Source organism: Engraulis encrasicolus, chromosome 16, assembly GCF_034702125.1.
Source record: "Engraulis encrasicolus isolate BLACKSEA-1 chromosome 16, IST_EnEncr_1.0, whole genome shotgun sequence".
NCBI classification, from domain to species: Eukaryota; Metazoa; Chordata; class Actinopteri; order Clupeiformes; family Engraulidae; genus Engraulis; species Engraulis encrasicolus.
The window spans coordinates 15,298,952-15,322,851 of record NC_085872.1 but is presented as its reverse complement, the minus strand read 5'-3'; the positions used below and the strand labels follow the sequence as shown (position 1 = coordinate 15,322,851).

At 46.4% G+C, this 23,900-nt stretch overlaps 1 pseudogene; it reads right to left on the bottom strand.

Moving 5' to 3' along the window:
- Positions 1-873: 873 nt before the first annotated feature.
- Positions 874-23,900, bottom strand: part of LOC134466005 (collagen alpha-5(IV) chain-like) — a 48,202-nt pseudogene continuing 25,175 nt past the window's right edge.

Here is a 23,900-nt window from a genome sequence, read left to right as displayed (position 1 = left end):
TACAGTGTATGTATTGAGTGGGGGGCCCTTTCAGATGACTTTGTCCTGGGCCCAGCCAAAGCAGCGCCATGTCTTGTAGTAGAGAGTGCATCCCTCCTGTGATCCTTGGCTGCGCTTGCTCTTGTCGAATTCCTGTTCTTCCCGCCTTCCCAGTGACCTCCCGTCAACATCATCACTACTGTGGGTCAGAGTTCCACTCTCCTGCAGTCCACCATCAAATTGGAGAAGAGTCAAGGCCAACTGAAGAGGGTTTAGTGTGGAAGATATCTGGTAACAGAGAACAGAGTGCATTGTTTTTCTTTTCTTTTCTTTTTGACATTTTTTTGGGGCTTTTTATTGCCTTTATTTGACAGGACAGTGAAGGTAGTGACAGGAAGTGAGTGGGCAGAGAGAGATGGGGAAGGGTCGGCAAAGGACCCGGGCCGGGAGTCGAACCCGAGTCGGCCGCATAGCAAACAAGTGCCTTACCATTTGCGCCACGGTAGGGCCGAGAGTGCATTGCTTTTCACTGTTGCATTATTACCTTTTCTCAACATTCTCAGTGCGGGCTAATGCATTTTACAGCTTTAGCACTGACTGTAAAACAGCAATACTCTGGTGTAAGCACTTGGAACTATCATCTGCGTTGGTTGTAGCCAGTTGTATGTTGCTCATTATTATCACTTCATAATTTGCATTTTTTTTTAATTTGTGGTGGAACAGCCCCATAACTAATCAGCTAAAATGATTAAAATGATCAGCACCACGGATAGCTCCACATAAACATTCCTGAGGGCTTGTATAAAAAGGTGTGTAATAATAAGCCTACAAAACTGAGAATTTTTGTTATGAAAACGTATTACCTTGTGTTTCGGAGCAGCGAAAGATTCTCTCTCAGATGTCTGCGTCCGCATCTCTGAAAGACCGGGAGACCCTCCATCCACACCAAAAGTGAGGTAGGCCACAATGGCAGCGCAGCAAGGATGAAAGATGTGCATTTCTGTGATGTTGGATGGGTGAGGACTGGCTGATGAATTCTGGATTCCCAGTGGCAGATTTCCTTTGCCGATTGGGGTCAGAGAACAAGTTTTATACACGTGCTGCCCTGACGTCATGTTAGTACACTGTGTTGCCAAGAGAGGGTAAGAGGGACGGATTATGACCCCATGGGCCCCTGGGCCAGACAACAAGAAGGGGCCCCCATCCATGGATGTTGGGTAGTCTATAAAAAGCTTTAGGCCAGGCCCTGCCGTGGCCTAACGGTAGGGCACTCATCTGCCATGCGGCCGACCCAGGTTCGAGTCCCAGTTCGAGTCCCCGTCTCTCTCCCCATTCACCTCTTGTCCACCTCTCAGACTGTCCTGTCATCAATAAAGTTAAAAAAGACCAAAAACAAAAAGGTTTTAGGCCCGATGTTAGAGACCCTATGTGGTTTGGGGTCTGTGGGTATGTCCCCCGAGAACAATTTTAAAACATTGTTGTTAAAAGTGTTTTGATGCAATATGAAAAGAGGAAATATAGAGGCTTGGGCTTCAGGGCCTCCTTGGCACTTGGCCCCCTGGACCTGGGCCCGGTAGGCCCATGCAGTAATCCATCCTTGCGTATCCTATCCATGTTCAAGTATTCAAGCATGAGCAAATTAGCTTTAACTGCACCTGAGTGAATACTCCGTGACCTCATGGATGGAGAAATGTCCGAGTCATAAAATCCGTTTGGATGCACACATGCAGCTGGAAGAGGCCTGTTGAAACAGCAGCCCTTCAGCATGGCAAGATAATGGACTTCTCCTCATTTTAGGAACATCACGCTTTTTTTGCCGTCAACATGAAAATTAGAATTGCTCCCTATGTTTTTTTCCCCAGGAGACGAAAGTGGTGCTGCTTTGAGTGCCTTTATGACAGGAACAACAGCTACAAATATGACTAAACAGTAAACTGTGTGATGAGTAACATTCCCACCAAACCTGTTTTAAAATGTAGTATTCTTCCCACAAACAGGTTTGTAGGCCTATTTGAATACATAGTTTGGACATTGGCATCCCTGTAGTAATTTCTGGTTGGAGTTCAAAATGCTTTATATCGTCGACATGAAATCTTAGTCCAACCAGGACGAGCAGCTGTGTGAGCCAGGACATATCTATGCTATTCCAATATAAAAGACTGCGAGCCAGACAACAAGCGCTTCCAGGGCCATAAATGCAGTACTTTCACATGTGCTGAGAGGTGTGCACACCATTGAGGAGATGCTTTTCTAAATCAGGCCCTTGTAGTATGACATTCCAATGGGCACATTTCCCATTGCTCCGTGTCACTGCTGTGGGGAGATTGATAACTTGGAATGAGCAAGTGCAGGGCTGGACTGGCCATCTGGCATAGCGGGCACTTTCCAGTGGGCCCCGCACCCTTGTGGGTCCCTATTTTTTGAAATGTAAAAAAAAAGAAAAAAAGTTCATTTTATTTTTTGCATTTCTGAAAATAGGGAGCCACAAGGGTGCAGGGCCCACCGGTTACCGGTAGTCACTAATTACTAGGGGGCCTTTTAAGCCTTAAAAGTGCCCGGGCCCTGTTTCTCCCCCAGTCCAGCTCTGAGCGAGTCATGGGCGGCATGGGGTTACTGTGCCTTTGCCTTTGGGTCCAATTGCCCTTGTGATTATCACCTTCCCGCCAAGGGGAATGGAGACATTATGGGCTCCTCTCTGACAGCCAGGATGAGGGGGGGGGGACAGGGGTGTCGTTCAGGGGGGTAAAGTGTGACTGAGTCACCAGGGCCCCATGTATATAGGGGGCCCACACACAGTCCGATTTATGAAGATATAGGGTTTGGGGGGGTCATCGGAGCTGATTGTGCATAGGGCCTAAAATTTGCTGCTACGCCCCTGGAAGGGGACATGGCATCCATTCACCCCCCAGTTCACCCATACCAGCCACCCCACTATTAAATAGAACCAGACAATGAAATACAATCCATTACACAGCACTTTCCCCCAATAAAAGAAAGACACATCACAGCACTGCATGTCCATGGATTAAAGAGGAATCAAAAGACTGTCTGACTGGAAGTCAGACCCGATCACAAATGAACAGGCATGTGGTGGTGGAGTTTATTTTAGCATTTTATAGCAAACATATATCACAACATGGAGAGGAGGGGACTTTATTTCAGACTGTAGACGTGCTTGTCAGAACTTTTCCCCCTTAACGTATGAAAGCATAGTGGTGACGAAGACAATTAATTCCGGACAAGAATGACAGTAATATATACTGTGTATTACTGTTAATTACATGCAAGGTGGAAACATTTTATTGTACTCAACACAATCATATGATTTATTCCCACATTAAAGCAATTACAGTATATTTACAAAATCGCATCAGAATACAAAATAAAAAAGTGGATTTAAGAAAGACAACTGAAACTGAATCATATCTAAAATCATAAAATGTGAATTTATTTTAACAACAGAGCTAGCCATTCAAAATCAATGGCCTAACATACTTCAAATAGAGGGTTATAAAACCTTAACTGTATACAACTTATTATTCATGTATACAACGTATTATTAATGTGTAATTCACTTGTAGTGTGTGTGTGTGTGTGTGTGTGTGTGTGTGTGTGTGTGTGTGTGTGTGTGTGTGTGTGTGTGTGTGTGTGTGTGTGTGTGTGTGTGTGTGTGTGTGTGAGAGAGAGAGAGAGTGTGAGAGAGAGAGAAAGAGAGAGAGAGAGAAAGAGAAAGAGAGAGAGAGAGAGAGAGAGAGAGAGAGAGAGAGGGGGGTGTGGGGGAGAAGGAGAGAGAGAGAGAGAGAGAGAGAGAGAGAGAGAGAGAAAGAGAGAGAGAGAGATAGCAAGAGAGAGAGAGAGAGAGAAAGGTGTGTGTGGGGGAGCAGACAGAGAGAGAGAAAGGTGTGTGTGGGGGAGCAGACAGAGAGCGAGAGAGAGAGAGGAGTCTTTTTCAATTACTTGATGCAGACACGGCAGCGACTGATGACACTGTCCAAGAATCGACCCTTCACAGTCTTGGGTACCGGTTTGCTATTGAAGTAGAACAGAGTTAAGAACTTCATGACACGGCAGATTCAAATGTGGAAACTAATAATATACGTACTTTACTACATTCTGCCAAATATTTAACAGTACAATATAACAAAGCAATGTAAATGAATTGAAATGAATACAAGAACATAAATAAAAAATAAAATGCCTGTGTGCGCTCACTGTACCTGAACATGTATCTCTGATCTAGTGTGGCCAGCCAGTAGCTGTAGGAGTCTGGGTAGTAGTTGCAGGTGCCGCGGCCATGGCACTCGATAAAGGGCACCTGGCGGAACTGCTCTAGACAGGAGCCTGGAGAGACCAGGGGCTGCCCAGAGCCCTCGGCACCCACCCCCGTTTGCTGAAGGAGAGAGGACAACACAAAAAATATGTGCCTAGATGTCTTCGTTTATTATCCTAAATGCCTTGTTACCCTTCTTATTATTGTATGCTGCATCCTTTACCATGTATTGGACAATGCTGTCAGTGTTGCAACTGCACGCTGCACCTTTATGTCTTTGTTTACCTTTCCCCACTTTTTAAAGCATCTTATTCTTTGCTACGTCGTCTTCTTTACTTTGTGTTGGACAATGATGTCAGTGTTGCAATTGTACACTGCGCCTCACCCTGTTCTTGCTTAAACTCTCTCCTTGTAAGTCGCCTTGGTCAAAGGCATCTGCTAAATGCTAAGTAATGTAATGTCATGCAATGTAAAAGAGATAAGAATATGAGAAAACAACATACAGTAGGTGGTTATTTTCACATATGAAGGGGGAAAAAAATGCCTGTACCATGACAAAAGAGTATCCAGTCCACAAAGAGCGCCAACCATTGGGACAGTGTGGGGTAGTAATGGACTGGCTGTGAATGGCAATCACATTGGATGTGGTCTCACAAACAGAACACCTGTTGGCAGAAAATAAGGAGAAAATACATGTAAGTTATGGAGGGACTTTTTGCGTCTTCATTGCACTACATTCTAACCCCTTGGCGCAGACTTGGAGGAGCCTCTGTTATAACCTTATTATCGCAGAAAGTTTAATGACCAAGTCTTGATCTGTTTCGTAGCCTCTTATTGCAGATGAGGTCGGCGCTTGACTATTCACTATTTGATGAAAATGCTCAACTACATCATAACAACATTGCTATGACAGTGCAGAGAGCCTTAAGTAACAGAGTAAGACATAGCCATTACAATTTTGGGGACAGCAGGGTTATTACATAAGCTCTGTGCTAATTGAGTTAAGGCTCTCTGTAATGTCATGGGCTAGCAATGTTGTTATGATGCAGTTGAACGATTTCATCAAAAAGTGAGTAGACCCGTCGACAGGCCCATCTGCAAGAGGCTACGGAAGTAATAAACCAGTTACCGTATTTCCTCAAGTTATAGTCAGGACTACTACTAACAAAAAAAAACCCACAAATAAGGGCAGGCTGCAATTTGAAGGAGGCTTTCAATACAAAAAGACATTTTATTTAATGAGATTGTTTAAGACCAGGTTACCAAAAGAATCAGTCTTCTACGTATTTGAGGCTATGAATTGAGGAATTACAGTAATTGGACCATGCAGAGGCGCATCTTGTCACCAGGCTAGGCAGGCAGCCGCTTGGGGCCCCCATGGTGAAAAACAGCTCACACTTTGCTTCAGTAGTGGCTAATTTCTGTCAAATGTTCACTCTTTTGAAATTTCGCTTGGGGCCCCAGCTGATCCTAGAGCGGGCTTTGGGCACATGTGTGTGTTGGCACTAGAGACCTGCTTATGTATTCTGACAGCACTGCACCGCTGACAGAGTGCATGTTCACTGGCAGGGTCTTGTCTGTGGACAGCCAGTAGGAGTAGTCATTGCGTGCAGCGTAGCGACAGGTAGAGTCCGTGTCACAGAAGAGGTAAGGCATGGTGGAGAAACGGGGTAAACAGCTTCCCATTGTACCTGGAAAAGATAAAATAGAACAGAAAGCCTTTATTGTCATTATACAAAGTATACTGAGATTTCAGCTTCCCTACAAGGTGCACAGTCCTTTGCAGATGAACACAGTCCAGTAAGTTTAAGTTCAGTGTAGTGACAGCTTTGTAGAAGATGTACCTGGAAAAGATGAGGCACACATTGACACAAATAAGACACACAGGCACAAGTAATAGCCTACATGTCTTTATATTTGTATGTATAGCATTCATGGCCTACTGTACAACATGTACAACTGAACTCCTGTGTTGATTAAAAATATAGTATATTGAGAAACAAAACTGGTGAAATGAAGAAATTGTCATCAAATAAAGCTCTACAAAAGCCATCTGAAATTCATCATTATAATTGAAAATAGATGAAAGGCATAGCTATTAAATACTGTATGTTACAATAGCTTATGGAGATGTGTCTGTTATTGTATATGTAATTATTCATGTACAGTACATGTATTGTCATGTGTGCATATGTACTGCATGTACTCTATTGTGCTACATTAAGACAATATGTTGCATCGATGTGAAAGCATGTAAAAGAGCTGCGATTGCTTCCTACCCAAGTCTTGGCCATACGCTCTCTCGTTGCCATTGATGAAGAGCAGGGAGTATCCGCTGTAGATGTGGGTGGTGCCTTGGGGGCATATGGGTACATGGGTGCTCTGGCTGTGGCGAGCCAGAAAGAAGCTGTCAGCAGCGCCACCTGTCCCAGAGCCAGGCACACCACGCTGGCCCTTCACACCAGGTGGTCCCCTATCGCCATCAGGGCCTGAGAGAGAAGAGAAGGGCATGGACAGACATTCACACATTCAGGACCGTGCACAAACGTCAGCAGTGGGAGATGCCTTGTGAACACTATCAGCGGCGTAGCAGCAAACTTTGGGCCAATCAGCTCCGATGGACTCCCCCTCAGCCATATATCTACATCAGGGATGTCAAACTCAAATTGACTGAGGGCTAAAATCAAAATCTGGAACGAAGTCGCGGGCCGATCTCAACAATTATTTTTACAAATGGACTAAAATTGTGCATGCATGCACTTCATACTCTTAGTTAAATTGTGCATACAGTCTTTCCCATCATATTTGTTAGTTAAAATGTATCTGCACATCCTGTGACGCAGCAAATTCCATGTTCAAGTCATGTTACGCTATACATTAATGGTGTATGTGGGCCAACTGTAATACACATTTGAAATGATCTCGCGGGCCAAATAAAATGGTTCCGCGGGCCAAATTTGGCCCCCGGGCCTGAGTTTGACATCCCAAATCAGACCCCCTATATACATGGGACCCTGGTAACTCAGTCAAACTTTACCTCCCTGTACGACACCCCTGGACATTATACATACCCATTTGTATTTCATGTTTATGAAATATGTGTGGTTGAGGCACTGAAACTGATCAGAGGTGCGTCTCTCAGCGGGGAAGTTGCTAATTTCCTAGCAACTCTGGGCTTCGTTTCTCCATTGCGAAGTTGCTAACAGACTAGTAGCAACGTTGTGGAGTAGATACTATAAAAGTTGCTAACTCCTGTGTCTCGAACGTTAGCACACGAAGTAACTACTGTTTGGAGTAATGCGCACTTTGAAGTAGTGGGGACTTTGAAAGTGGGGCGCCTCCTATCCGTATCTCGACAGTGGAGTTGACGTGAAGTTGAAGTACAGCTGGAGTAGATCCATTGAGTCCAGACATCACCTAAGCCACCCCAAGTAACACACAGTGCTAGTCTACTTCAGAGTGTGACTCCACCCATTAGCTAAACTTGTAGTACATATTTGACCACAAATGTGTCAATATCTTTTAATCCTGTTTGCAAAAGCACTGAAAAACAATCGACATGCACACAAACTCATGATACAGCTGCGAGAGTGTTCAGAACACAAATCCACGTCATATCATATGTCCGTGAAAAAAAGATGTCATGTCCTTGGAATCTGATGTCTCCCACACTAATAATATAGTTTTAGCTGCATACAGATTGAATTTCACTTCATTTCGAGGTGTAATTTGTGAAATATTTGGATTAGAAAGTATTGGTTACTCCCGCAAATTCACCAGTTTAAGTGTCAACTCCCCAAAAAATTCGATGTGAATTCCATTTCGTAGCCTCGCTTGCCTGTCAATGGGAAGACGTGAGCCTAGCGGGTTCGTATCCACTGTGTAGTATGTTGACAAAAAAATGTGAAATAATGTTTTGTACCCTACAGTGTAACACATTTTCCCTTGGCTGCACGTGTGTGTAATGCACAAAATAATAGATCTATTTCGGCCGCCCCCGGCAAGATAAGTGTTTCAGTTTCTCACACCTGGTCGCTGCGGCCTTCAAACCCGCAGCCCTTCCTTGATCTGCTGCTCTCGTGCATCTCGCTCTCTCCCTCCTCTCCTATCACTCGATGTGATCAGCCTCTCTCCCTCCCGCTCTCATTCGGATCGGTTCTGACTCTTGCACCTGTCTCTGGCTCCCGCACTTCCCCCCTAGAGACCAGTCGCGTTTGAACAGACATTGGCTACTTACTGCCATGTGGGGTTGCCAGTGCACACATAAAGTGGAGTTGGCTACTCCTTTATTTGCACTAGAGTGCTCCCAGTTTGCTGTGTCTTCACCTGCCCAGTTTGTAGTGAAATGCATGCAGTGCTTTGAACTTCAACGTGTGCTGTGATCAGTAGCCACCCATTTGTGTCTGTGCTCAAACCAACCCCACTGGTTCCTCCAGCTGGCAGTTGCATCGAAGATGAGGGGGTTGTGAGTGACAGAGGAGCCCGCACATGCAGCCACCCGGATTTTGGGCTGCTGCTGGCCTGTCTACCCCACTCCGAGGCATGGGCCCACACAGGACTGAGGACATGAACTTTGAGTGGTACCGTAGGCCCGTGCACATTGACTGAACTTTTGTCTTCCTCCAAAAAGACTTTTAGTGATAGGCTATTTAATTAATAAAATATACTTGTGAACTCATTTTGTTGTCATGGTGTGTCTGTGGTGTACAGTTTGTTACTCGGGGTATTTGGTATCAAACGGGGGTGCCGCCTGGAAATGCGCACCCCCTACCTGTGACACAACCATGTGGATTCGAACCTGCGTGACTCATGTCTTCTCATTGCGGTGCAAGCGTGAATACCACTAGGCTACATAATGCAATTCACGCTCATTTTTTTAGGGTATTGACAACTTAACTGGTGAATTTGCGGGAGTAAACAATACTTTATTATCCAAAAATTCTACAAATTACACCTCGAAATGAAACGAAATCCAATTGGCATGCAGATAAAAATAAATTATCAGTGCGGACGGTGTCAGATTCTATTGCCATGGCCGTGTTTTTTCACTAAGAACTTACAAGGTGTGTTCTTGGAGGAAACAGCTGAGACATGACTCAGCAAAAACAGAAGGCTATTCCTCGTTTTCTCTTGTTGATTCAATGCTCGCACACTGTGGAGAGGGGAAAGTAAGTAGCCGTGTGGGGTTACGTGGCGCCATTCCGACATGTCGCTATTCCGACGTTAATGTCCACCGTCCACCGCTATTCCTACATGCCGCTATTCCGACATTTTTTTAAGAAGCCTATAGGCCTAACCCTAACCCTAACCCTAACCCTAACCTTAACCTTAACCTTAACCCTAACCCTTACCCAATTTCAATGGCACACCGCTTGCGTGGGGATAAAAAGTTTCGGAATAGCGGCATGTCGGAATAGCGCTATGTCGGAATAGCGGTTGCCGTGGGGACTCGGGAAAGTAGCCATACTTCTCTGGGCTTCGAGAAACATGTATTTCGGCTTGAAGTGAGTAGATACTTACCAAGTTAATCTGTCAAAACATGCTAACGTTCCGGAAATGCACCCCAGGGAAGGTATAAGGCTGATAGAGTAATGTCCTTGGCATGCAGGCTCACACTCACTATTGTATTTAACCTACCCATGCATTTAAAGGTGCACTGTGTAAGATGTGGCCAGAGTAGGTATTGCAACTACACTGTTCAGTGAAACTGTGCTGTCTATTGCCAAATTTGATCTTTTCATGAATATTTACTAATTAATTAACTACTAGTATGACCAAAGTAGAGTAAGTATTTCGGCTAAAAATGCCCATTTTTGTAAATTCAAAATGGCAGACCATGGAGAAGATCCCCCTTTTCATGTATGACAGGTGCAATTTTCCCAGTCATAATGAATACTTAGAATTTGATGGTGGTGGTAAATATTCATGAAAAAGGCAACATTAGTGAAAGGGCAGCATGAATTCTGGAAATAAACTACTAAAAATATTACACAGTGCACCTTAAAAGCATCTACCTACTCATGGAAATTAATTTCAGCATCAGGTAAACCTTGAATCTTACCCTTGTGGCCAAAGGGTCCTCTGTCTCCTTTTACCCCAGGAAAGCCTGGAGGTCCTGGCCATCCAGTGCCTGGCGGCCCCCTAGGGCCAGGCCTACCTGTGAACATATACAACACATCACAACCATTTCACCACATTCAGTGCCATTCATTTTAGATTAGCTGTGCTAGAGACCTTTTACTGAAGACATTTGAAAAGGGCATACTGGGAGGTAGACATCTTATTTGCCATTATTTCCATTTATATATAGTACTGGATGTATGTGATTTGATGGGAAACAGAAGTCAACTCACCATGAGCACCCTTTTTTCCAATGTATCCTGGGTCACCAGGTAGTCCGGGGTTGCCTGCCGGTCCTTCGCGGCCCGGGTCGCCAGGTATTGGCACGTAGGGCTTGTATATCGGCGCGGGCTGGGGGCCGGGGGGCCCGGGGAGCCCTGGCAAACCGGGCGGACCTGGAGGTCCTGGAATGTAAGTGGATGACCCAGGGTCGCCTAGGATATTGCACACCACAGTGAAATGTGTGGGTTAGTATGTCACTGTGAGGCAATACACAATGCACTGCTTTCCCTTGGAGTGTTAAGTGTTTTATTTATTTATTTTTAAGCCTACTGTTCAATGCAGTATTTCACATAGCTCAAATAAGCCTTTGAGCACAAGCGCAGAGCATTTCAGATGTATATAGTTACACTGATACTACTGTAATTCTATTAGCAATAGTTCCTTCCAGCCAAGTTGTAGATCTTAAACCATAGTTGGTAAAGTAGCGGTGGTAATACTATTTTTTTTCTTTTTTTAAATTGTGTTTATTGATTTTTCAAAAAAGAATTACATGAAAGTCACATGAATGTCCTCAAACTTTGAATCATATTCAAACATGGTAGTACAAATAGAGAGAATATCCCAATCCCTCCCTCCCTCCCTCCTAATGTAGGACTACAGATTCTAGAATAAATTCCACTATATAAAACATATACGATGAAATGAAATAATAATGGTCAATAATAATAATAGCCGTAATTATAATCATCATCATCATCATCATGATGGCTGGTAATACTGGCATACGGTACCTGGAGGTCCGGGGTAGCCAGGTGATCCTGGGTCCCCATCTGGGCCGGGTCGACCTGGGTAAGACCCTGGTCCCTGTGAATGGCAAGACATCATCAGACCATCAAAACTCAATTCACAGTCAAGTAAAGTGAAAGGATTGATTGATGCTCATCTATCATAGCAACTGGCTATCACGACTATAAAGCTCTTGTAGTTTAGTTTATTTGGTTTCGTTCAGCAGGGACCATGCACAAAAGACATTGTTTACAAAAGTAAAAACATGACTTATGCCAGATTATAGCTATATAGCTCAATTCCATCTGCAGCCTGGACAGGTAAAAGAAAATGAATTAATTGAGCTTGGACAGGCCTAGCTACCGTACATGTGTTCATCTATGAAATGGATGAAATCTTGTGCCACAGACCCAGGCTAGCTCAACTACACCACTGTTTCCCAACCAGGGGTACGTGTACCACTAGGGGTACGCGAGCACATTGCAGGGGGTACTTGGAAAAATGTAATTTTAACAAATACTTGGAGCTTAGTTACATTGGGATAGAGAAAGCGATATAAAACTTGACTTAGGGGGTACTCATTGCACAACGAAAATGCTTAGGGGGTACACGAGACAAAAAAGGTTGGGAAACACTGGTCTACACAATCAAGAAGAAATCATACAAACTTCAAAGCTTCAAGGAATATCGCTTCAATGCACTTGTTTTTTTTAACAGGATTTCTGACCTCCCGTCCTGGAGGGCCAATGCTGCCCGGAGGTCCTTTAGCGCCAGGGGGTCCTGCAAAGCCACGGTCTCCCTTCTCGCCTGCATATCCTGGGCCTGGGTCACCAGGTTTACCAGGAGGCCCTGAAGGTCCTGCGGTACGCCAAAACACAATAATTCGGAAGAAAAAAAAATGTCTTTAAAAGCAATTATATATTAAAAATGACTGAAAGCACTAATGTGCTGTGTTGGTCCAAGGCTTTTATGGCCTTTTCCAGTTACATAAAAAACACAGTAAGTCAGAAGAATACAAAATATGTTAACAAGCATTATACATTATACATTGACAAAGGCTGAATGTACGTTAACTAATGTGCTGTGTTGGTCCGATGCTTTTAGGGCCTTTTCCAGTTGCATAAATGGGTGAGATACAGTACAAGGCCACAACCACCAAATCACACATTACCTTCACTCCCAGGACGTCCGGGGTATCCAGGGTCTCCTCTCTCTCCGTCTTTGCAGCACTTGCTGTCCCCTTTGGGGCCCTTTGGCCCCCTCCACCCAGGGGGTCCCGGCAGTCCACCATCACCCTTCGGTCCAGGGGATGCACTTCCTGGATACCCTGGAGGGCCTTGGTCACCCTTAGGCCCTGGCAAAACAGAAAGTGATGCTCTGCATTCCCATGGAATTCATTCTGCACAATTGTGGAACGACAAATACTTGGCCATCTTTGGCTTGGCACCCAGTGGCTCCTAATGTGTCTCACCTGTACTGCCCTTTGCTCCTTGTGGGCCTGGTATGTAAGATCCAGGTCCTGATGGGAAAACAACACAGCCATTTCACAGTCATTAGAAATGATAGAAACATAAATGATACACAAAATGTTTACATACATGTCATCTACTGTATGTTCAGGCTGACATGCAGTTCTCGATGACAACGTGGAGCTTTACCTGGCTCTCCTTTCGGCCCAGTGCGCCCTGGGATACCGTCACGCCCAGGATTCCCCTTCATGCCCTTGGGCCCGATGTAGCCAGGAGGGCCGTGAGGCCCTGGGACAAAAACACGGCACATCAACCCGTTAAGACATGGTGTTATAAATGTGCTGTTACCAAAATGACAATGACCAAGTGGTAGTGCATTACTAAAGGCTCTGTGTTATGTCATAGTAGTGTAGTACTATGGTAGCTAACTTTTCAATGATTATTACAGCATGCCTCTGGAGGTATGGTGTGCATTAAGGGGCTACAGAGACATCATATCCCCATATGTCACATTTACTAAGCTGTGGATACACATACGTACACACAAGCTGTCGGACAACCCAATATCCCAATCCCACAGCCGAATATTTCTCTTCAGTTGCCTTAAGTGTCGACTAACCTGTTTTGTTGTCAGTCAAAGTAGGTGTACAGTACAGTCAATTAAACACCATGTGTCAGCATATTTAGTCTATATCAGATGCAGGAGTTCAACCTATTCTTCCAATTAATCATGCTAAAATGTCACCGGTTTCAGTTTTAGACGACAGATTTGTTGTATCATATCCATCAACTATTCAATAATTAAGAATATATTAACAACACCTTTGTTTTTTTAAGTATGTTGTGGGTTATTTTTGGGCCTTTATTATGACAGTGAGGCAGTGTGAGAGGAGACAGGAAATGAACAGGATAGAGATATGGAGTGTGTCTTAATATGCAACCTTGCCTCCTCCACTTGCCTCCTCCACTTGCTTCTCGTCATGATGACATCACTGACAACAGCATTATATTTCAATATCTTGCAAAAGCTCAATTGTAGAGTCTTTTTCTCTTTTGCAATTGGGATGGTGAATGAAAAACAGTCCCTCAAAAGTTGTTGTGGCTAGGCTGACAACTGGGAAACTTTATCGTTTTCTCCACGGAGGAGGGGCCAGGAGGCGGGACGAGGAGACAAGCACAAGTGGAGGAGGCAAGGTCCCATATTAAGACGCACTCATGGGGAAAGGCTTGGAAATGACCCGGCCGGACTCGAATCGGGGTCCCCATGGCCATGCCAGCCCAAATGTGGGGGGCTTAGCGCGCTGTGCCACAGCACCCCTAAAAACCCCTTACATGGCTGACAAGATTGGCCACCTACCAATGGGTCCAGGGGGTCCAGGGTTTCCTGGTCTGCCAGGTTGGGTAGATTCCCCAGGAGCTCCAGGTGGCCCCGGGGGTCCTACAGCAGGACACATACACAAAATCATCATCAGGTTTAAAAATATTTGTTTGGTCTTTAGTAACTTTGCTTAGGACAGGACAGTGAGAGAGTGACAGGAAACATGTGGGAGAGAGAGATGTGGGGAAGGATCGGTAAAGGACCCAGGCCGGAATCGAACCCGGGTCGCCAACATAGCAGCCCAAGTGCCCCACCGTTAGAGCCACGGCAGGGGCCACACATCAACACAGGCTGACAACATGACATGCACATGGCCATTTGTGTATGTGTAATGACGAAACATATGACAATTGATGAGTAGGTGATTGATGTTTTCTTTTCTACAAAGTCAAACTTTTCATGATGATAATTCATGATAATACGTGATCCTGATAATAACTGAAGAAGATAATAAGAATACATGTTGATTAGTCTATGTGCTTGTGTCTTTGTGGCTTTAACTCTACTCTACTTAACCACCATCAGGAGAGGGAAATGGCCTCTCATCATTACAGTATTACCCAGGAGATGTTACCTGGATACAGGATGTATTTCAAGACAGGCAGGCACTATTCTGGAGCCAGCCCAGCAGGGGACCAGAGGGAGAAGAAAGCTAGCCGCTAAAGCACAGTCAAAGCTCCTTAGTGCCATAACTGCACCGTTTCACAGACTGAATGCGAAAAACAACCACCTCTCCAACCAGGGGATGCTATTTGCTGTACAGTAAGCAGTACTGTGATCACCACACCTAAGCAGATACCCTGCAGGATATCTTCCCTGGCCTAACATGTGAATGGATGCCAGCTACCAGTGCTTGGTATGGAAAATTGGTCAACCTCCCTCTCAATGGCTCATACAGATACAGATACACTACCAACTTAGGCAAAAGGCCAGCTCACTGAGTAGTGTGCTTACCACCCATATAGGGATGGTGAAAATTGAAAAAACTCTTAACCGGCTACTGAGACTCATTAACTGGTGGTTAAGTGGTTATCCGGTAATCTTAAATTATACAACGTTTGCGTGCCTGCATATGCACAGCACTGATTTTTTTAAATTGTATTTCTCACATAAGCCTTTTTTTTGCTGCGCAGACAGGACCTGCCATGTCCAGTCACTGTTGCCAGATGGAAAATGCTGAATTATCGTACTAAAACCTCAAAATTGGGGCTTTTTGGGAGGAAATTATTGTTATAATTAATATTATTATTATTACAACCGGTTAACCGATGGCAGAACATTTTAACTGGTTAAAGTTGATCCGGTCGACTATCGGTTAAATGGTTACCGGTTAACATCCCTACACCCATACCGGTGTTTGCTGTGACCGTTGCAGGTTTGACACCAGGTCTGTACTGTGCCGGAGGACTTTTCCAACACATGCTCTTCCTTTTAAAAGCTATGGTACAACTCTATCCCAAATCCTGAGGGCTTTGTGTGGATGTCTTGACCTTCGCATAAGGCGCCACAATCTCTGTTCAACAAAGACGCTTTTGCACACCTCTGTAGTTGGGCAGGTGCGTAGGATATTATCCCAGTGGGGTTGTCATTCCAATGTAAAGAAATCCCGCACACTGTCCATTCCACCAACAAACTTTAATACAACGTTTCGGTCATCCGACCTTCTTCAGGTAAAGCCACAATCTCTGTAAAACATTCTCACCTCGGTAACCAGGGTCTCCCCCAGGTCCATAACCTCCGTCTTGCCCGGGTAATCCTGGACCTCCTCTCTGGCCTTTCTCTCCTTTCCGTCCTAGACCGCTGCAGCCAGGGCTAGGCTCCCCCTAGAGTCACAACAAATGTTTTAGTGGAGTACACACACACACACACACATGGTACACGCACGGACGCACACACATGCACAGACGCAAACACATACCACACGTCTTCTGAAAAACTTAAGACCTGTCTACATATTGTGCAGGTGTCTGGAGGCAAGGGTATTGTTTTGCACTCTAGATGTTTAGAAAAATTAGTAGGTGCGTTGACCCAAAAAGTATAGTTCAGAGTAGCAGGTTCGCACACTAAATAAGACACTAAGGTCAAGCACAAGGATTTTTTTACATTTTTCTCAGAGAACAGTAGAGCAGACGTTTCAGGTTGCTGACATCATCGCTGCTCTCTGTGCTTACCTTGTGCAGGTGTCTGAGATGTCATTCATTCAGTAGCCTCTCGCTAGCTCACCTTCTGTCCTTTTGGCCCTGGGGGGCCATATGATCCTCTGCCAGGGTCCCCTGGTATTCCCTTGGCTCCGGGAAAGCCCGGTATGCCCCTCGGTCCAGGGGGGCCAGTGCCACCGGGAACACCCTTCATACCATCATTACCTGACAGGGAGGACATTTAAAACACACAAACACCACAAAGTGACTTCCAGTTGCATTATTCAAGTCAAGTCAAGTCAAGTCAAGTTTATTGTCAATTTCTTTACATGCACTGGTCATACAAAGAATTTGAAATTGCGTTTCTTGCTCTCCCATGCAGACATAGACTAATCTAGGTAAGGACATAGACAGTATAGACATAGACAGTACTCATACATGGACATAAGACAGTATGGACGTAGACATTGCTCATACAGACATTTAAAGTGCAAGACTGGACAACAGAAGACTTGTAGAGAACATACATTAAGAGGAGGTATTTTGTTGTGCTTTATCTAAAAGTCCTTTATAGCGTTCTGACATAGTAATAGTAGCATTTGAAGAAAATAAATAATAATAAAAAAAATAAAAAATAAAAAAAACCTGTATTTGTGCAAACAAGTGCACTCATTACTCAGAGTGAGAGAGAGAAATAGAGAGAGAGAGAGAGAGAGAGAGAGAGAGAGAGAGAGAGAGAGAGAGAGAGAGAGAGAGATTCAACATTCGTTTATTGAGCCATTTGTGCGTCATCTTAACACCAAATCAGCCTTCACTTACAATCCACTGTGAAAGGTAACCCCCCCCAAACACACACACACCAAAATTAAACATTTCAAACCACCTCCCCATTCGCAGTTGTGGGACACAACAACCCCCCAACCCCCCATACAGCCATAAACAATTCCATCTCCTCAATAAGTCTGCAATACGAACACTCAATTTTTCACCCGCGCTGCCACCATGCCCTTACAGACTTCAACTGGATCACAGGACCCCACCCGCGGCAACTTACTTTTCCTTGTTTTCCGAATGGCTAACTTGGCAGACCCCCCAAAAAAGCTCGTTACGCACAGAAGAATAGAAGAGAAGAATATGAGAAGAGGATAACATGTGGAAAAGAATAATTTGGTAATAAAAAAATGGAACATAAGGTCTCACCAGGAAATCCCACGCCGCCACGGTCTCCTTTATGGCCAGGGGGTCCACGTATCCCACCGGGAATATATCCATCAAGACCAGGGTCACCAGGAGGACCTGTTCACACACACACACACACACACACACACACACACACACGCACGCACGCACGCACGCACGCACGCACACACACACACACACACACACACACACACACACACACACACACACACACACACACACACACGTGCACGCGTGTGCACACACACACCTTTCTCTTTTGAAGTCTGTGTTGAATTTTATATTTGACACCACACTACTGTACCATGGTTTTCATACTGCATGGCTTTGTCATTGCCATTGTCAGGAGGAGAGAAGTACAGCACACTCCCGTAGGACTACACGATTATGGAAAAAAAACATAATCACAATTATTTTGGTCAAAATCGTAATCACGATTATTAATCACGATTTTTTTTGCAGTTTTTTTTTTAAATTAAAAAATGAAATATAACCACGAATGAATTATATACGGGATGAGCAAAATAAAATGAATTGTAATAATTATGTAAAGGCAATAGCACGGAACTTAGGTGGACAGATTTCTGGCCAGAAACACCAGCCTGTCAGTATGTTCTGGCTTCAAGGACGCTCTTGCAGGTAGATCACTATTGCCACGATTAAATCCCGAGTGAAATCACGATTTATCACGATTTTCGATTATTTTCGATTAATTCTGCAGCCCTACACTCCCGAATTGTTTAAAGAAGTTACCACGTGAGGAAGACCGACAGGCCGAAACAGTGTCACATTAAAAACTTGTTTATGCAACTCGGGAGTGTGCTGTACTTCTCTCTTCCTACAAGTGTTTTACTGGTTGCCAGCACCTCTTTTTCTGGTGTGCGTTTTGCACCTCCACTCATCATTTGTCATTGTCATTGTCACTGGCTTACTGACCTGGAGGTCCTGCTAGCCCTGGGCTTCCGTCTCTGCCGGCGTTGCCAGGGAATCCAGGAAATCCCTTTGAGCCTTTGGGGCCATTCAGGCCGGGAAGACCTGTGCCACATCACAGTGTCAAGATACAATCTATATAGATATACTGTATAGTCATATACCAGATATAGATACAGATATAATCACACCAATATAGATATGATCACAAATACAATCTTCAGATGTGTACAGATGACAATCTAATTCATTTATATATTGTAGCACAATATCATAACTATACAATTGACTGAAACGGTTTTCAATCATACACATACTGTATGGTACACACATACACATGCACACATTGACACCAGCTCTGGAGGCTGCCAAGAAGGTGCCAACTGTCCAACTGTCCACATGAGACGTACAAACACACACAGACACAGACACACAGACACAGACACACACACACACACACACACACACACACACACACACACACACACACACACACACACACACACACACACACACACACACACACACACACACACACACACACACACACACACTATCACTACGTTTACATGATGGTTTTTTTTTCCAAATTCATAATTCAGAATTAAGCTTTATTCAGAACTTAAGTGAATGAATAAATGTCCCATGTAAAATGAAATGTCCCATGTAAACGTAGCAACTGTGTCTGTGTGGCATGAGCGCATTCTCACCTGGTGGGCCAGGGTCTCCTTTCAGGTCGATGAAGGTTGAGGGGCCTGGTGGTCCCTTTGGCCCCCGCTCCCCTTTCAAGCCATCAGGGCCTCTCCCGCCTGGAGAGCCAGAACCGCCTGGAGAACCTGCATTAGAATCATTATCAAGAAAGACATGATAATCAATGTTTTCATTCATGCATAGGTTAACATAACAAAATAGCCAAGGTAAATATGTTCAGTTCAGACCATTTTTTGAGGATTTGTAAAACTGCATATGAAGAGATTCATTGCAAAATGACATATCCACCATTTTTGATGTTTGCATTTTATTTTTGGAAATGGCTGCTCAGAAGTCCTATCATCTACTGCATGTGTGAATTCTTGTCATTCATATATTTTGAGAACATACTTTTTAAGCCTATGCAAAATGCATTTTGCAATCCAATGCAGTGCAATGCCCAATACAAAAATGTCAATTTCCCTAAATGTTCCAAAAATGGATATACAGCACGTAATTTTTCAACGAGGCTCTTCGTATATATTTTTAAATCCTCAGACACTGGCATATCAGAAAAGCCTGGTTGGGCTTTTATACAAAATAAGGGCTAGGATTAAAACCAGGGTGATGCGAAGGCATGGCAGTGCTGTGATAACAGTGTGTGGTGTGGTGTGGTGTGGTGTGGTGTGGTGTGGTGTGGTGTGGTGTGGTGTGGTGTGGTGTGGTGTGGTGTGGTGTGGTGTGGTGTGGTGTGGTGTGGTGTGGTGTGGAGTGGTGTGGTGTGGTGTGTAGTGGTGTGGAGTGGAGTGGTGTGGTGTGGTGTGGAGTGGAGTGGTGTGGAGTGGAGTGGTGTGGTGTGGTGTGGTGTGGTGTGGTGTGGAGTGGTGTGGTGTGGTGTGGTGTGGTGTGGTGTGGTGTGGAGTGGAGTGGTGTGGTGTGGAGCGGTGCGGTGCGGTGCGGAGCGGTGCGTTGCGGAGGAGCGGTGCGGTGCAGTGCGGTGCGGTGAGGAGCGGTGCGGTGCGGAGCGGTGCGGTGCGGTGCGGAGCGGTGCGGTGCGGTGCGGAGCGGAGCAGAGCGGAGCGGTGCGGAGCGGTGCGGTACGGAGCGGAGTGGTGTGGAGTGGTGTGGTGTGGTGTGGTGTGGTGTGGTGTGGTGTGGAGTGGAGTGGAGTGGTGTGGTGTGGAGCGGTATGGTGNGGTGCGGTGCGGTGCGGTGCGGTGCGGGGCGGTGTGGTGTGGTGTGGTGTGGTGTGGTGTGGTGTGGTGTGGTGTGGAGTGGTGTGGAGTGGTGTGGAGTGGTGTGGTGTGGAGTGGTGTGGTGTGGTGTGGAGTGGTGTGGTGTGGAGTGGAGTGGTGTGGTGTGGTGTGGAGTGGTGTGGTGCGGTGCAGTGCGGTGCGGTGCGGTGCGGTGCGATTTGGAGCGGAACGGTGTGGAGCGGTGTGGTGCGGTGCGGAGCGGTGCGTTGCGATGCGGTGCGGAGCGGTGCGGAGCGGTGCGGAGCGGTGTGGAGTGGAGCGGTGCGGTGCGGTGCGGAGCGGTGTGGAGTGGAGCGGTGCGGTGCGGTGCGGTGCGGTGTGGTGTGGTGTGGTGTGTTGCGGTGCGGTGCGGTGCGGTGCGGAGCGATGCGGTGCGGTGCGGTGCGGTGTGGAGTGGAGCGGTGCGGTGCGGAGCGGTGTGGTGCGGTGTGGTGTAGTGGTGTGGTGTGGTGTGGTGTGGTGTGGTGTGGAGTGGAGTGGTGTGGTGTGGTGTGGTGTGGAGTGGTGCGGTGTGGTGCGGAGTGGTGTGGAGTGGAGTGGTGTGGAGTGGTGTGGAGTGGTGTGGTGTGGTGTGGTGTGGTGTGGTGTGGTGTGGTGTGGAGTGGTGTGGAGTGGTGTGGTGTGGTGTGGTGTGGTGTGGTGTGGTGTGGTGTGGTATGGAGTGGTGTGGAGTGGTGTGATAACAGTGTGTGGTGTGGTGTGGTGTGGAGTGGAGTGGTGTGGTGTGGTGTGGTGTGGTGTGGTGTGGTGTGGAGTGCTGTGATAACAGTGTGTGGAGTGGTGTGGAGTGGAGTGGTGTGGTGTGGTGTGGAGTGGTGTGGTGTGGTGTGGTGTGGTGTGGTGTGGAGTGGTGTGGAGTGGTGTGATAACAGTGTGTGGTGTGGTGTGGTGTGGTGTGGTGTGGTGTGGTGTGGTGTGGTGTGGTGTGGTGTGGAGTGGTGTGGAGTGGTGTGGAGTGGTGTGGTGTGGTGTGGTGTGGTGTGGTGTGGAGTGCTGTGGAGTGGTGTGGAGTGGTGTGCTGTGATAACAGTGTGTGGTGTGGTGTGGTGTGGAGTGGTGTGGTGTGGTGTGGTGTGGTGTGGTGTGGTGTGGTGTGGTGTGGTGTGATAACAGTGTGTGGTGTGGTGTGGTGTGGTGTGATAACAGTGTGTGGTGTGGTGTGGTGTGGAGTGGTGTGGTGTGGTGTGGTGTGGTGTGGAGTGGTGTGGTGTGGAGTGGTGTGGTGTGGTGTGGTGTGGTGTGGTGTGGAGTGGTGTGGTGTGGAGTGGTGTGGAGTGGTGTGGTGTGGAGTGGTGTGGTGTGGTGTGGTGTGGTGTGGTGTGGTGTGGTGTGGAGTGGAGTGGTGTGGTGTGGTGTGGAGTGGAGTGGTGTGGTGTGGTGTGGTGTGGATAACAGTGTGATAACAGTGTGTGGTGTGGTGTGGAGTGGTGTGATAACAGTGTGATAACAGTGTGTGGTGTGGTGTGGTGTGGTGTGGTGTGGTGTGGTGTGGAGTGGTGTGGTGTGGTGTGGTGTGGTGTGGAGTGGTGTGGTGTGGTGTGGTGTGGTGTGGAGTGGTGTGGTGTGGAGTGGAGTCTGACCTCTGCTGCCTGGGGGGCCAGGTGGTCCTGCAGGTCCGTCGGTCCCTACGCCTCCTCGCCCTGGCAAACCTGGATCTCCCACCATTCCTGTCCATTTGAAATGTATTCACAGCACAAGGAGTTGTATTGCGAAGATGCTGTGTGTACACCAAGCATGCATGGCATGGTGCACTGTAATTGTGTGAAACCCTTTTATGCGGATGAGGTGTATGTACTTTCATATTGCAGAAAAATAACATGCCATGTCAGCATGAAAGCATGAAAGTATGAAAGTATCTACATTTACAACAATGTATAAAACAGCAATGTAGACTATTGGGCCATATGTTTAGTCCAGTGATGAAATCAGCACCTTTGTCGCCAGGGAAGCCGTCTCGCCCCGGGGGGCCTGGTACCCCAGGCGGTCCTTGGGGTCCGGGCACAGAGAAGCCTGGAGGTCCTGGAGGCCCGGGGAGACCTGGAGCCCCAAAACCAGGAAGACCTGGCGGTGCTCGGGACCCCTTCTCACCTACAACCCCTGGCAATGCAGAGATAAGGAATTCGATTTATGTATAGGTTTGTGAGCATAGAGTGTGTGTGAGTGTGCACACACGTCTGTGTGTGTGTGTGTGTATGTGTGTGTGTGTGTGTGTGTGTGTGTGTGTGTGTGTGTGTGTGTGTGTGTGTGTGTGTGTGTGTGTGTGTGTGTGTGTGTGTGTGTGTGTGTGTGTGTGTGTCTATGTGTCTGTGTGTGTGTGTGTATGCTACATCTATAGGTATCTTAAAGTCATTTCTCGACCCTGTTAATTTTGTGGAAGGGACGGGAAAAAAATGGATGACCTTTGAAGATGACCTTCCCTGTGTTTCCTGTTGTGTGAATCTGTAAGGGTTCCTGAATCAGTTACCTGGATGGCCTGCAGGACCAGGTGGGCCAGGAAGTCCAGGTGGGCCTCGCTCGGTACCCCGACAGTCTCCAGGCGGGCCCTCCCCACCTGGGAAACCCCTGGGGCCTTTCTCTCCTGTGAGGAAAGTAGCGACCGAGGCAGAAATTTCAGTAGTGTGAGAAGCCAACTGCTCTAGAAATACTCTCAGAGATTCAAGACTCAAGATTCTAGATTCTTTTTATTGGTCCCGAAGAAAATTTTGTCTTGGACAGAGGCAGAATAATTGTATCATAATACTACCATACTTCCACCTACCACAGCATACATCACATTCATGTTTTTGGCTGGCTTGATGAACAGTTACGTCGTACCACCGTAATGTGCAGTTAGTACCACAGATGATGCTTGCAGAGCTCTAAACCAGCCAACCGGCCATATGCTGGTGAAATTTCAGTTTGGCTGGTAGAAAAGACCAACTTACTAGCCACTTTGACCCATTATGATTAGTGAGTGTGTGTTTGGCCAGTGAGATTAACGTTGTCTACTAGTCATTTTGGCTGGTGATGCGAAAAGTTAATTTAGAGCCCTGGATGCTTGTACCAGAGATTCTAGGAGTATTATAGAGATATGCCAATGTAATAGGTTGCTATGGGCACCTAACGTGACCAGGTTCCGGTCTGCCTAAAGGGGCGTGTCATAATACTCCTAGAATGAATAGGACAGTCCTTAGGTCTGCCTAAACACTATGCGACAGTAGAACCCAGAAACAATGGGCCAACGGAACCTTTCTCTTATCCAGTCTCTCTGCTTGTACCTTTCATTCCGGGTGGTCCGGAGAAGCCTGGTATTCCTGGTTGTCCAGGTGAGCCGGGCCTCCCGGGGTCTCCACCGTGCCCTGGGTCTCCAGGAACGCCAGGGAGACCAGGGGGACCAGCGGGGCCCTGTGGGGCCTCACAGCATCCCCCGGGACGCTCACAGCACTCTCCACCACCACCACCCTGCCCACGGAGTAACAGACA